Source organism: Akebia trifoliata, chromosome 13, assembly GCF_017979445.1.
Source record: "Akebia trifoliata isolate Shusen 1 chromosome 13, ASM1797944v1, whole genome shotgun sequence".
NCBI lineage: Eukaryota > Viridiplantae > Streptophyta > Magnoliopsida > Ranunculales > Lardizabalaceae > Akebia > Akebia trifoliata.
In genome coordinates, this window is record NC_141387.1 from 29,653,953 (window position 1) to 29,665,354 (window position 11,402).

Consider the following 11,402-nt stretch of genomic DNA (forward strand, 5'->3'; position numbering starts at 1 on the left):
ATCCTAATTAAGAAAGAAAGACATCTTAATCTCAATCTGAACTTTGAGCATCTCAAGCACCTAACTAGTCTTCTCCTTAATATAAGCCACCATCTGCCTCTGCTGCTCAATCAACAAATGCTAACCAGTCTGTAGATCCTACTAGTGCTGGTTGATTAGTTTGGTTGAGAGCTGAGTTGGGAAAAAAAGAAAGAGATTAGGGTTTGAGGATTTTTAAGTAGACATTTTTCCAAGAAAATAAATTTTTTCCCTTGGAAATTCTAAGAAAATAAATTTGCTAAGATAATTTTTAAAGAAAAATTCTTAAAATTTTCAACCTTTGTACCCATTTTTGGTGAGTTCAAATTGAGAGAAAAAAAGATAAACTAAGGTCTTACGTGGAAGCCTATAATTACAAGAAAACAAAGAAATCTTAAGTACACTACTTACCTTAAAAAAAAGAAGACTAGGTTGCTTATCAGAAGCGCTAAGTTTAACATCTTCAGCCAAACCTATTAAAAAGTTTGATTCCTGGGAATTTTCCTAACATCTAATTTGATGAATACTTCAATTGATTTTCTACCCCAGATGTTAATCAAACATATTTGTATTGTTATGATAACATGAACATTATTTTGCGAAATGATCAATATCCTACGTATGTCTTCAATCATAATATTTTTTAGATAATTTTTAACTATCGTGTTCTCGAAGAAAATGAAAACTGTAAGACAACCAAGGTCTTTATAATCTTGTAAAACTATTTGTTGGATAGATACAAAGTTTGAGCTGTTTTACTGACCTCCAAAAAGGTTTCATACTTGGTAGTGGTTAGAATTTTAGGAATTGGTGTGACTAACAAATCAAAGTAGTTCCTCAATTCCTTTTCGACAACATTCTTCTTTGAAACACAGCTTGACTCTTGGAAGCTATCTCATTTGAAAATCGATCATTCTTTTTTTTTTTCAAGGGCAATGTTAACTAACTTGGTTGGACTTCCATCATTGCTATGATTAGATCTGTAACCTCATCGATTTGTGTTTGAATTTCAATTGATAAATGGTAATCAGTCATTGATAGACAATCATCAAATTCCTTACACAAGTGGTTCTGGCCACTAAGGGTATTTTTAGAGAATGGTGAATTTTCTAGAATTGAAATATTCTTATTTTTGAATTAATCAAATTTTCCTTCTTCTGAAGATAATGTTAAATGACTTAATTGAGTCTCCATTTTGACAAAGGCTTGACCAATGTCCTGTTGTTGTTGTTGTTAGATGAGCTATTGTTGTTGATTTGACAACTCAGTCATCAAAGACTCTAATGACGAAGATGGAAGAAAGGGCAAATATGAGTGATTTGATGCTAAGTCTGACTCTACAACTCTATATTTGAATAATTATTGAGAATCGTAGAATTGTTGGGGAATTATAATTTTATTCATCATCGAGCATACATATATAAATTCTCATGGTTACCAAAGTGACTACTCTAAGTAAACTCATTCTGTATAGGTATGACATCTGATGAAAATCAATTATCTATATGATATGGTTGATCGAATAAACTAGGTGTCCGTATCCAATAAGAATTTTGAGAATGACACATATTGGTCTGCGTAACAAGAAGCATGGACAGACTTAGACAATACTAAAAAAATGACCATAATTATTACACAAGATGCACGAGATCCATGATTTTCTTCTAAACTCCATGATGACATAAATTCTATTTGATCTCCCTAAAATATAGTTTCTATCTCTACTATTACTTATCAAATATGCACACACATAGGAAATCTAAAAATCACAAAAAAAGACTAAACCTAAGTAGGGTGCCTAACTTTAGACAACTCCTAATTGTTTTAAAATGATAGTCTAAGTCTTCAACCCAGTTATCTGAAATCAAAGTTAACCAGTTCAATTCCTAGATAAGAGGTGGCGCATAATGCTAAGCAAGGACACTCATAAATCACCTTCTTTTTTAGAATAAATATAATCTATTCCCTTCGTACAACGGGGTACAACGGGTCAGGATTTTACTTAGGTGAAAGCGTCCTCGATCCACGGGGTGCACGGATTCGCTTTTGACCTTTGAGGTTTGGGAGTCGCCACCTAGTTATTACGGTCTAGGAACCGAACATTGACTCTAAAAAGATAAAACAACTAATCTACCAAAACAAATTAAGTTCGGGGATCAAGTTACGGGGTTGGAAGGTGTTAAGCACCAACCCTGCCCGGTAAACGCCGGTCTCTACTAATTCCCAAATAAAATTATATTGCTAATAAGACCTAAATAATAATAAAAAAAATAAAAATGATTACCTTTTCCGAACGCAACGATTTTGTTCCCTCAGATCTGATAGAACAACTCCTTGTACATAATTCCTTGCTTCGTTCTATTTTCAGATCTGATTTTTGATCTCCTAGTTGAGGTATCTTCTTATTGAATTTGTAAGTTTTTTTTTTTTTTTTTATGGATTCTAAGGTATTTTAGAAGGCTTTTTGGGTGTTTTTTGAGTTAAAGTTGGGGTAGGGAAGTTAGGTAAGGAGTTGGGACTTCAAAATTAGGGTTTATGGGAGGTTAGGGAAGTTTTTTGACATACTTTTTCTAGGATTTATTTTTTGATACGAAAATAGGTTGTGAGGACCCCTATTTATAGATTCTTTAAGTGTTTGTTTAGATAGAATTAATATTTAATTATAATTCTTTTAGTTAGAGTTATATTTTAATTAGAATTGTTTTAGGTAGAGTTATATTTTAGTTAGAATTCTATTAAATAGAGTTATTATTTAATTAGGATTATTAAATAGAATTATTATTTAATTAGAACTCTATTAGGATTTTGACTTTTGGTCTTATTTGATTGACTTTAAGATTTTGACTTTAGTCTTACTTGATTGACTTTAATATCTTGACTTTAGTCTTACTTGATTGACTTTAATTTTTTGAAGAACCCCCCTCTATTATATCTTTAATTCTTTGGACCCCAAAATGGAAGGGTCCTTGAATAAATATCTTGGCAACCATCAACAATTTTGCCTGAGAGCATGATTGATCGATTTTTTTGGTTCAAAATTTTAAATTAATTTTATTAATATTTCACTTTAATTATTTAATATTTTATTTATTAATTTCAAAAATTTTAATTATAAAAATTGTAAAATTATCGTTTTGCCATCGGAGAGGACTTTTTGTGTTTCAAGTTAGTTTTTGATGTTCTAGGATGTGTTAGAATCGATTTTTGGTAAGGAATTCAATGCAAATATTGGTTTGTGTCATTTATGAAATTTTTTGTGTGGAATGGTTGTGAACTTTATGCGGGGTATTTTCGTAATTTTATTGAATTCTTATGAAAATTGGCGAAATGATTTATTTGGTTTTGATTTGTTGTTTTATGTGTTTGAATGGATTTTCCTAAGCGTAACGTAGGATCTAGGGCTATTTTAAGGTTAAGAGTATTTTAGTAATTTATTCATTTTTTAGTGATTTTTATCGTGAGGCTTCTTTTTGTTTGAAAAATTATGATTTCTAAGCTTTTGAGATTATATTTTCCTATCGTAGTGCGGTTTCTACAGTTTGTTAGTTCGAGATACCTCATCTGGATTTCTGAAACATATCTGGTAACAAAATAAAGCATTAGAATGATCATCCATCATTGGGAACTGTTGAAATCAGGGTTAACGAGTTGATTAATCAGGCAAGTGCAAAAATGGGGTGTTTACATTAGGTACTGACCTTAATTAAGAAGTGCAATTGGTGCAACTTAAACTAACTTTGCCTATTGAGCTCGATATGACTTGAAGTCAAGTCTATCCAATTTTAAATTATTTAGGATTGTTATGTGGATTCAATTAACCTAACAAGATAAGTGATTGGTGATGAAATCCGATTCTTATCTTATGGTGCCATCCTCGTAAGGATGCCCTTTCTACTAAGTACAAATTCAAGTGTGCAGGAATAATCAAATAAAAGCAGTGTAGAAACCCACTAGCAGTAGTTTTGTGGGGGGAACGAGTTTTACTTGCCATTTTAGACAAGGGATGTACTAGTTAAGTTGACTCGGACTATCGACACCAATCTAAGTGTACGAACTCGATGGGTCAAAACACTTATGTCCCACTATCGTCCTTCCTTAAAACTATTATACTTCGAGCCTTCTCAGATAAATAAAAAAATTATTTAAAACTAAATTAAAATCCTACTATAATTCTGACCTTGAAAAGAAAAAGAAGAGAAAAGAAAAAAATGATTTTGCTTCTTGGTTGAAGAATTTGATCTGGGTGACCAAATAAAACTGCAATTAACATTTCATGTTAATTTTTCGTCCTGAAAATAATAGACAAATATGACATTAACATATTGCAAATTAATGATTTCATTTGATTTTAGAATCAATGAAGAAATTTTCTATGAAGAAGAATGTTCACGTATCTTGAGGTTTCATCGCGCTGTCCAAGGTAATATAGGCTCTGTGGTGAATTTGTTTGGTGTAAATTATTAATAAAAATAGCACAACAAAAATATATAAAACCTTGGCAAATAAGGATCGATCCACAGAGACAACGTTGACCTAACAATTTATTTTGACTTAAAACAATCAATCAGGTTCAAATTATCTAAGAAAACTAAATTAAACTAATCTAAAATAAATAGGAACGTTATTCACAATGTAAAAACTAGATCAGTCAAATCCATTTAAACAAGTCAGCTTATCAATTTATTTATTTCTTATTATTTCAATCAAATTAACAAAGTTAATGTCATTGGATTGAAAGATGAAATCTGTTAATCCAAATATCAATCCCAAAAATTTATGATAATATTTAATAAGACAAAATCCAAGGTAAAATATCAAATCTCTAACTAAGCATAGTTTATCTTGAACTTATCTAAGATTAAACTATCAAAATCATGAGACTACTTACTATATTCAATGATTACTACTTAAGAAACTGACATCATAATGAAACATTCACACACAATCGAAATAAATGACTATCTAATATGATTTTATTTGGGCTTCATCGACCTTTCTATCAGAGGTTTAATCACAAATCATATCAATCATAATAAAAAAAAAAAAATAGAAATAAAAGAATAGGAAATTAGGGAAGAGAAAAAATATCTTTTTATTAATCTTGAATTCAATCTAGCAGAGTACTCTTTCTGTTTACAAAGCTTTCCACACAAAGTAACCTAAAAATTATAAATTGAGAAAAGAGAGCGAATTCGAAGATGATCTCAAAGGAGATGATATGAGATTTGGTTCTAGCCTGGTCTCTTATTTATAGAGATCAGATTAGGGTTTATCTAGAATTCAAATTACTTCTATGTTTTACAAAAACTAAAAAACCTAATTTGTTTTGATATAAATCACACTGCCTTAGTGATGTATGAATCTCGAGGAAAATCATGCTGACATTACTGCACCACCCAAGGGGTTCATGGTGCCATGATGCTTGTGGGCCCAATAGACCTGAATTTTGGTCTACAACTTTTTCTTGGGTCTTAGATTGCAGTGCACCTCTTCATTTGTCATGATTTATCCTTTTGGCTTTGGTGATTTTGACCTATATACGTAAATAACCATAATTAATCCGAAAATACACAATTTATTCAAAAGTAGTAATAATTATGTACTATCATCATATTTTGTCTATTTAGGTGGTTTTATGCATTTTTCAACCTTAAATTCTCTATAAATAGAATCAACTTTCTATGCCCTAATCACTCACCATATAGATCATCCTCACAAAAAAATCATCTCATTCCGAAATTTCTATCCTATATAGGACAAAACACATTGGCTATATATAGAGTTAGGTTCGATTAGTTAATGTTTAAGCTTCTTTCAAAATAGTTACCTCTGCGGCCATACTTGCAAATCATTTGCAAATGAAAATAATTTTTTGAAATTTTATAATGCTTGGTTACATAATGCCAATGATTAGCATTGCAAAAAAAAAAAAAAAAAATGGTTGAATGTGATAAATTCTTAAAGAAATTTCAGTAAATGATTTGCGGTGCAAAAGTAACACAAATCATTTGCAAAATTATTCAATCCCAACCTATGCATATCAAAATTACTAAAATACTCCTTATCAAAGAAATTAATCAAATTACTAAAATACTCCTTGCACTTATCACAACAATATATACAGGGTAGCGTTCGATTGCTAAAGTCCTAGCTAAAGTGTTTTGTCCTATATGGGCTAAAAGTTTAGTAATGGGCTGATTTTTTGTGAGGATGATCTCTATGGTGATGAGATGATCCTCACAAAAAATCAGCCAATTCAGGAACTTCTAACCCCATTTTATAAATTGAAGAATTGTGGACCGCAATTTTTATTTTTAGTTTATAAATAACTTTTGATGGGGATAGAAGTTTTGGAAGGGGCTGATGTTTTGTAAGAATGATCTCTATGGAGAGGAGATCATCCTCACAAAAAATCAGCCCATTCTGAAACTTTTAGTCCAGATAAGACAAAACTTTGGCTGTTGAACCCCCTCTCTCTTTCTCTCTCGCGTTTGGCAGACAATCTTAGGGGGAAAACGTTGGGAGACAAAATTTGTCTTATATGGCTTAAAACATCTAACCCCATTAAAAGTGATTTACAAAGTTGAAGAATTGTGGACCATCGATTTTATCATTAATTTATAAATTACTTTTGATGGGGTTAGAAGTTTTAGATTGGGTTGATTTTTTGTGAGGATGATCTCTTTACCATAGAGATCACCCTCACATAAATTCATCCCAATCCGAAACTTTTAAGCCATATAGGAATTTTTTTTTCTCCCAATGTTGTCCCCCCTAAGACTGTCTATGGAGCACTACACACACACACACACACATATACCCTCATCAAAATGAATTAAATTCTATTTCAAAATTATAGAATTACCTCTTATCAAAGGAATTTTAAAATTATAAAAATAACCCACAATACTCGGTACAATAGCATACATATGATTTCAAAAATATATTTATTTGCATATGAAAGTTACAAAAATACCCATAATTAATTTTATTACAAAAATATCCTTTTTCATGAGAGTATTTTGTAAATTCATATGCATGTTATTGTGCCAAGTGTGGAAGGTATTTTGTAATTTTAATGATTTCGTTAATGATAAGTATTTTTAAAATTTGAATATCCATGTTACAATATTAAAATATAAGGATATTTTTGTAAATTCATATGTATGTTAATGTAGGGTATTTTTGTAATTTGAATAATTTTTTGATGTTTTCGTTTACCTTAAAATTGTTTTCATGTTTTATTTTACCGAGGAATCACTGCAAAAGTTTGCATAAAATATATCAATAAAAAAAAAATGAATTTTTTTTTTTGCTAGAGATTCCTTGGTAGTTACCATGTAATAACAAATTTTTCATTGCAAAACATTTGTGTATCAAGCAGGGCCCACATTTCAAAATCAAATTGATACCAAATAACTAAAATTTTCCTTTTTTGTTGTGATGGGTACAATTGTAATTTATTAGAGATGTAAGGGCAATTTTTGGCACCTAACTTGCACTTTAAACGTGTAGGTTGTGTTGGCCTTATTCTTGTTTCCTTATTTGGGTCTTAGTCTTGAGGTTTTTTCCATCACCATCATTTTTTTTATTGCTTTTCAATTCCAATAATGTATGTAATGAAGGAATTAAATGAATAATTTGTAGAATTTTTTTCCACAACATTCACCACTTCATTGATTGTTTTGTAGTCAATTATCATTCATTATTTCATCGATCGATATTCTCCAACAATCCAATCGTTGAATGCTAATCTTGGTCCTCCATCCATTGGACAGTTTGTCATTATGCCTATTTCTTTTAAATGTAATATTACTTAAGTTAATGGTGATGATTAACCATGCATCAATTAGCCTATCAATCCTTTAAAATCATATATCACTTGTCTTATGTCTTTCTCTTCCTTGATGTGCATAATTTTTCAATTCGTATGTTTTGGGTTATTACCCATTTAGTAGATTTGTTTTCTTTACCAAACATTTTAGGGTATTTTAAAAACATTAATTCCCTGTAAAATTAATGATATTTGGTTTACTCCCTTGTAAAATGCAATACTAGGTTTACTTCCCTTAATAGTTAGTCAAGATTGCTTATTCTTGATGATTTAATAGTGAAATTTTGATCTAGTAATTTAAATATTTAAAGAGTATTTTGTAAAAAAATCATAATTTCACCGTTAAATCATCAAGAAAAGAAATGTTGACTTGTGGTCAAAGGGGAATCTTGCATTTTTCAAGGGGGTTAACCTAATATCACCAATTTTACAGGGGGAGATTCTAAAATACCCAACATTTTATGTCCATGTGATTGTAGGGAATTCATTTTCAAGGGAATATGAATTCTTTAAGAAAATGTTCATAGGAAAATGATTTTTTTTTTTTTTTTAAAATAAATGATGTGGCAGATTTTCTTGGAAAGGAAGGAGTGTTGTGTAATGGTTTATGTATTTCTCTTGAATCCTCAAATATCCCTCTTGATTTATTGTTGATTGGTTTGAAGGATATTTCTGGGATGTACCAAATATTTCAACCCTTTTAAAGCAATAGGATGGGGGTCACTATTATAGCCCAAACTTACTGATAAAAAAAATGATAATGCTAAGATAATTATGTGAAAATAAGCAAAATTTAAGTATTATCATATGTCTCAAGCCAAGGTATTGCACTTTCCTTCCCTGGATCCAATTAAACTCATTTGGGATTTCGAGGTGACGCATGCTTTGTTAGTATTTAATAACATTTTCAGGGGCGGAGTCAGGATTTTGCCCATATGGGAGCAACCAAGAGTATAAAAATTTTTGTGGGGACAACTAAGAGTGAAAGAAAATTTGTGGGGGCAACTAAGAGTGGATTTTTTTTTTTTTGGGGGGTAGCAGTGGCAGATTTTTTTTAATCCACTGCTAAAATCTGTTGCTATAGCTCAGTAATCCATAGACTTTGAAAATTCTTGTGGGGGCAAGTGCCTCCACAGCCCCCAATGTAAATCCGCCCCGAACATTTTTCACCTAAACAACTACTCCCTTTCTAGATGACGATATGTCCCACCATTGCCTTGAGACATGTAGGGACGCTTGCCTTCAACCTTTTCAATAATCATTTTTAGTAGGGAACAATCTACTTGTCCCAATCTCATTGTTGGGAACACACAGATTTTATGAGTGAAGGTGTGTTGAAGGATTATTTTGGGTATAATATCTTTTCTCAATGTGGCATTTAATTGAAAAAGGTTTAGTAACTAGACTGGTAAACTTAGATCGTTGAGTTACCACACAAAAAGTTGGGGGTATTTAGAAAGGAAACACCTTTAGAGTTCGGTAAGAAAGTTTGCCTGTTTTCTATGATTGAGGTAGCTAATAAAACGGGTCATGTGCTCATATGTATGTTCGAAGCATGCAGACACAAACTTCACGTGTTTCCTCATTATTCAACACCACATGTGATTGTTTTCAATGGTCTTTACTTACATACCTCAAGCACATAATCACTTGGGATTTATATGATTGCACATGGAAATAAAACAATTCCCAGTAGGTGTATAATTGCGAAATTGTCACGAAGTTCATTTTCTCGTCTTGTAGAAAATCCGGGCACAAGAACCAGCGATAACAATAAAAAAATGCATACCAAAAAAAAAAAACATAACACCAGAACACATAATTTATGAGGTTTGGCAAGATTACTTTGGTCCATAGGCGAAGATGAGATCCACTATTTCCACGAAAACCAATGTTATACAATCTGACTTTCTCACTAAAGATGAAAATTTCCCTCGTAGAAATCCTAGAGTGAGTTGGCTACAAATTTATAGTCCGTACATGAGACGGAATTGCTCCTATGAAAAAAAAGTTACGGAAGGTGAAAAAGATTACACGAAGCAATTTTCTTGGTGTACAATCCATTCCCCTAATATAATTCCACAAGCAGAGCACAAGACACAAACATAATACGCCCTAATGAATTGTTCACCGTTTGCGGGGAAAATGTTTTTCTATCTCACCTCCCAAGAAATGATTTTCCCACTTCCATGACTAATTTCCCGAGGAATTCATATTCGAAAAGAAATTCCTTCTAATATTTCCCTAGAGAAATATAAGTCTGATTGATTAAAGTATTTTTTGTTTTGCTTGCTAATTAGATGACGATGTATAAAGTGAAATTATTGTCGAAATCAATGTCTTAGTACCTTTACTTTCTGCATGAATTGTCCTTTTAGTGTTTAAATAATACACTTTATCATATGGTTACGATAATCAATCGCAATTAATGGATACATGATCTACTTGAGACTATTGCTTATTGTCAGACAAATAATAAAAACCCAAAAACACATTTAGAGGGACACTTGGTAAGAAGAAACAAGAAAATGGAAAGAAAGAGAAAAAGTCCCTCAATTAAAAGGGTTGCAACCATTGATCTCCATCAATGAAAGATAAATTCAGGAAAGGAGAAGCTTGGGTGTTATTTAGTATTTGAGCACAAGGCACCCTCATAGCCATATTTGCTCCTCTACCACTGCACATGTAATCTCCATAGAAGGTAGTCTTGTTTCACAAATAAGGCCACCCTTAGTTCATTTCACACTATCACCAAACAATCTATGTAGCAATTGTGATTGCTCCATATAGAATTGACTCTATAGAAGCACTTGAAAGTAAGGCTGCACTAAACATGTTTTCAAATCTCAGTTTGACAATCGTCTCATTCATGGACAAAACCGAGTTATCTTGAATGAATCATCTTGTCTTGGACAAGATAAACCGTTTAACCACAACATGTAAAACCCCATATTTATTGATGGACTAAGGCGTTAAATTTTTCATTGTCAATTTTTTTTCAACGGGCCGAAACTATCAAATTAATGGAGAATAGGAGAAATTCGACGACTCCCATCAAATCTGGGGAACATCAAAATTTCAACAGACATGGAACATAAAATTCAGTTTTTAAAATTCGTGGGCCTTGGCCCATCAAATTTTCACGTAGTGGAGTTATTTATTAAAATATATTTACAAATAAATATTTACATTTTTTTATTATAAAATAAGGTAGATTATAAGATCATTAATCACAAGATTGAGATTTTCAAAATATTGTATGAGTCATCTTGTTTGTCTTGTGAGATGGTATGAAGCCCAAGACGCTTTGCAAATCTGTCTCGTTAGTGAATGATACTGAGATGACTTAGGTGAGTCATCTCCATTTCAGATAAGATTTGAAACCATGGCACTAAATGATGCCTAAGCAATTAAAGAATGATAAAATTTGAATCCTTACTGACCTCGAGTTGTATCATTGAAGTCATTCCATCCTTCAGGTGAGATGATCTCCGACATGGATATGTAGGCAAAAACAGCTCAAGAAAATGGCCGACATTCCTGACCTAGC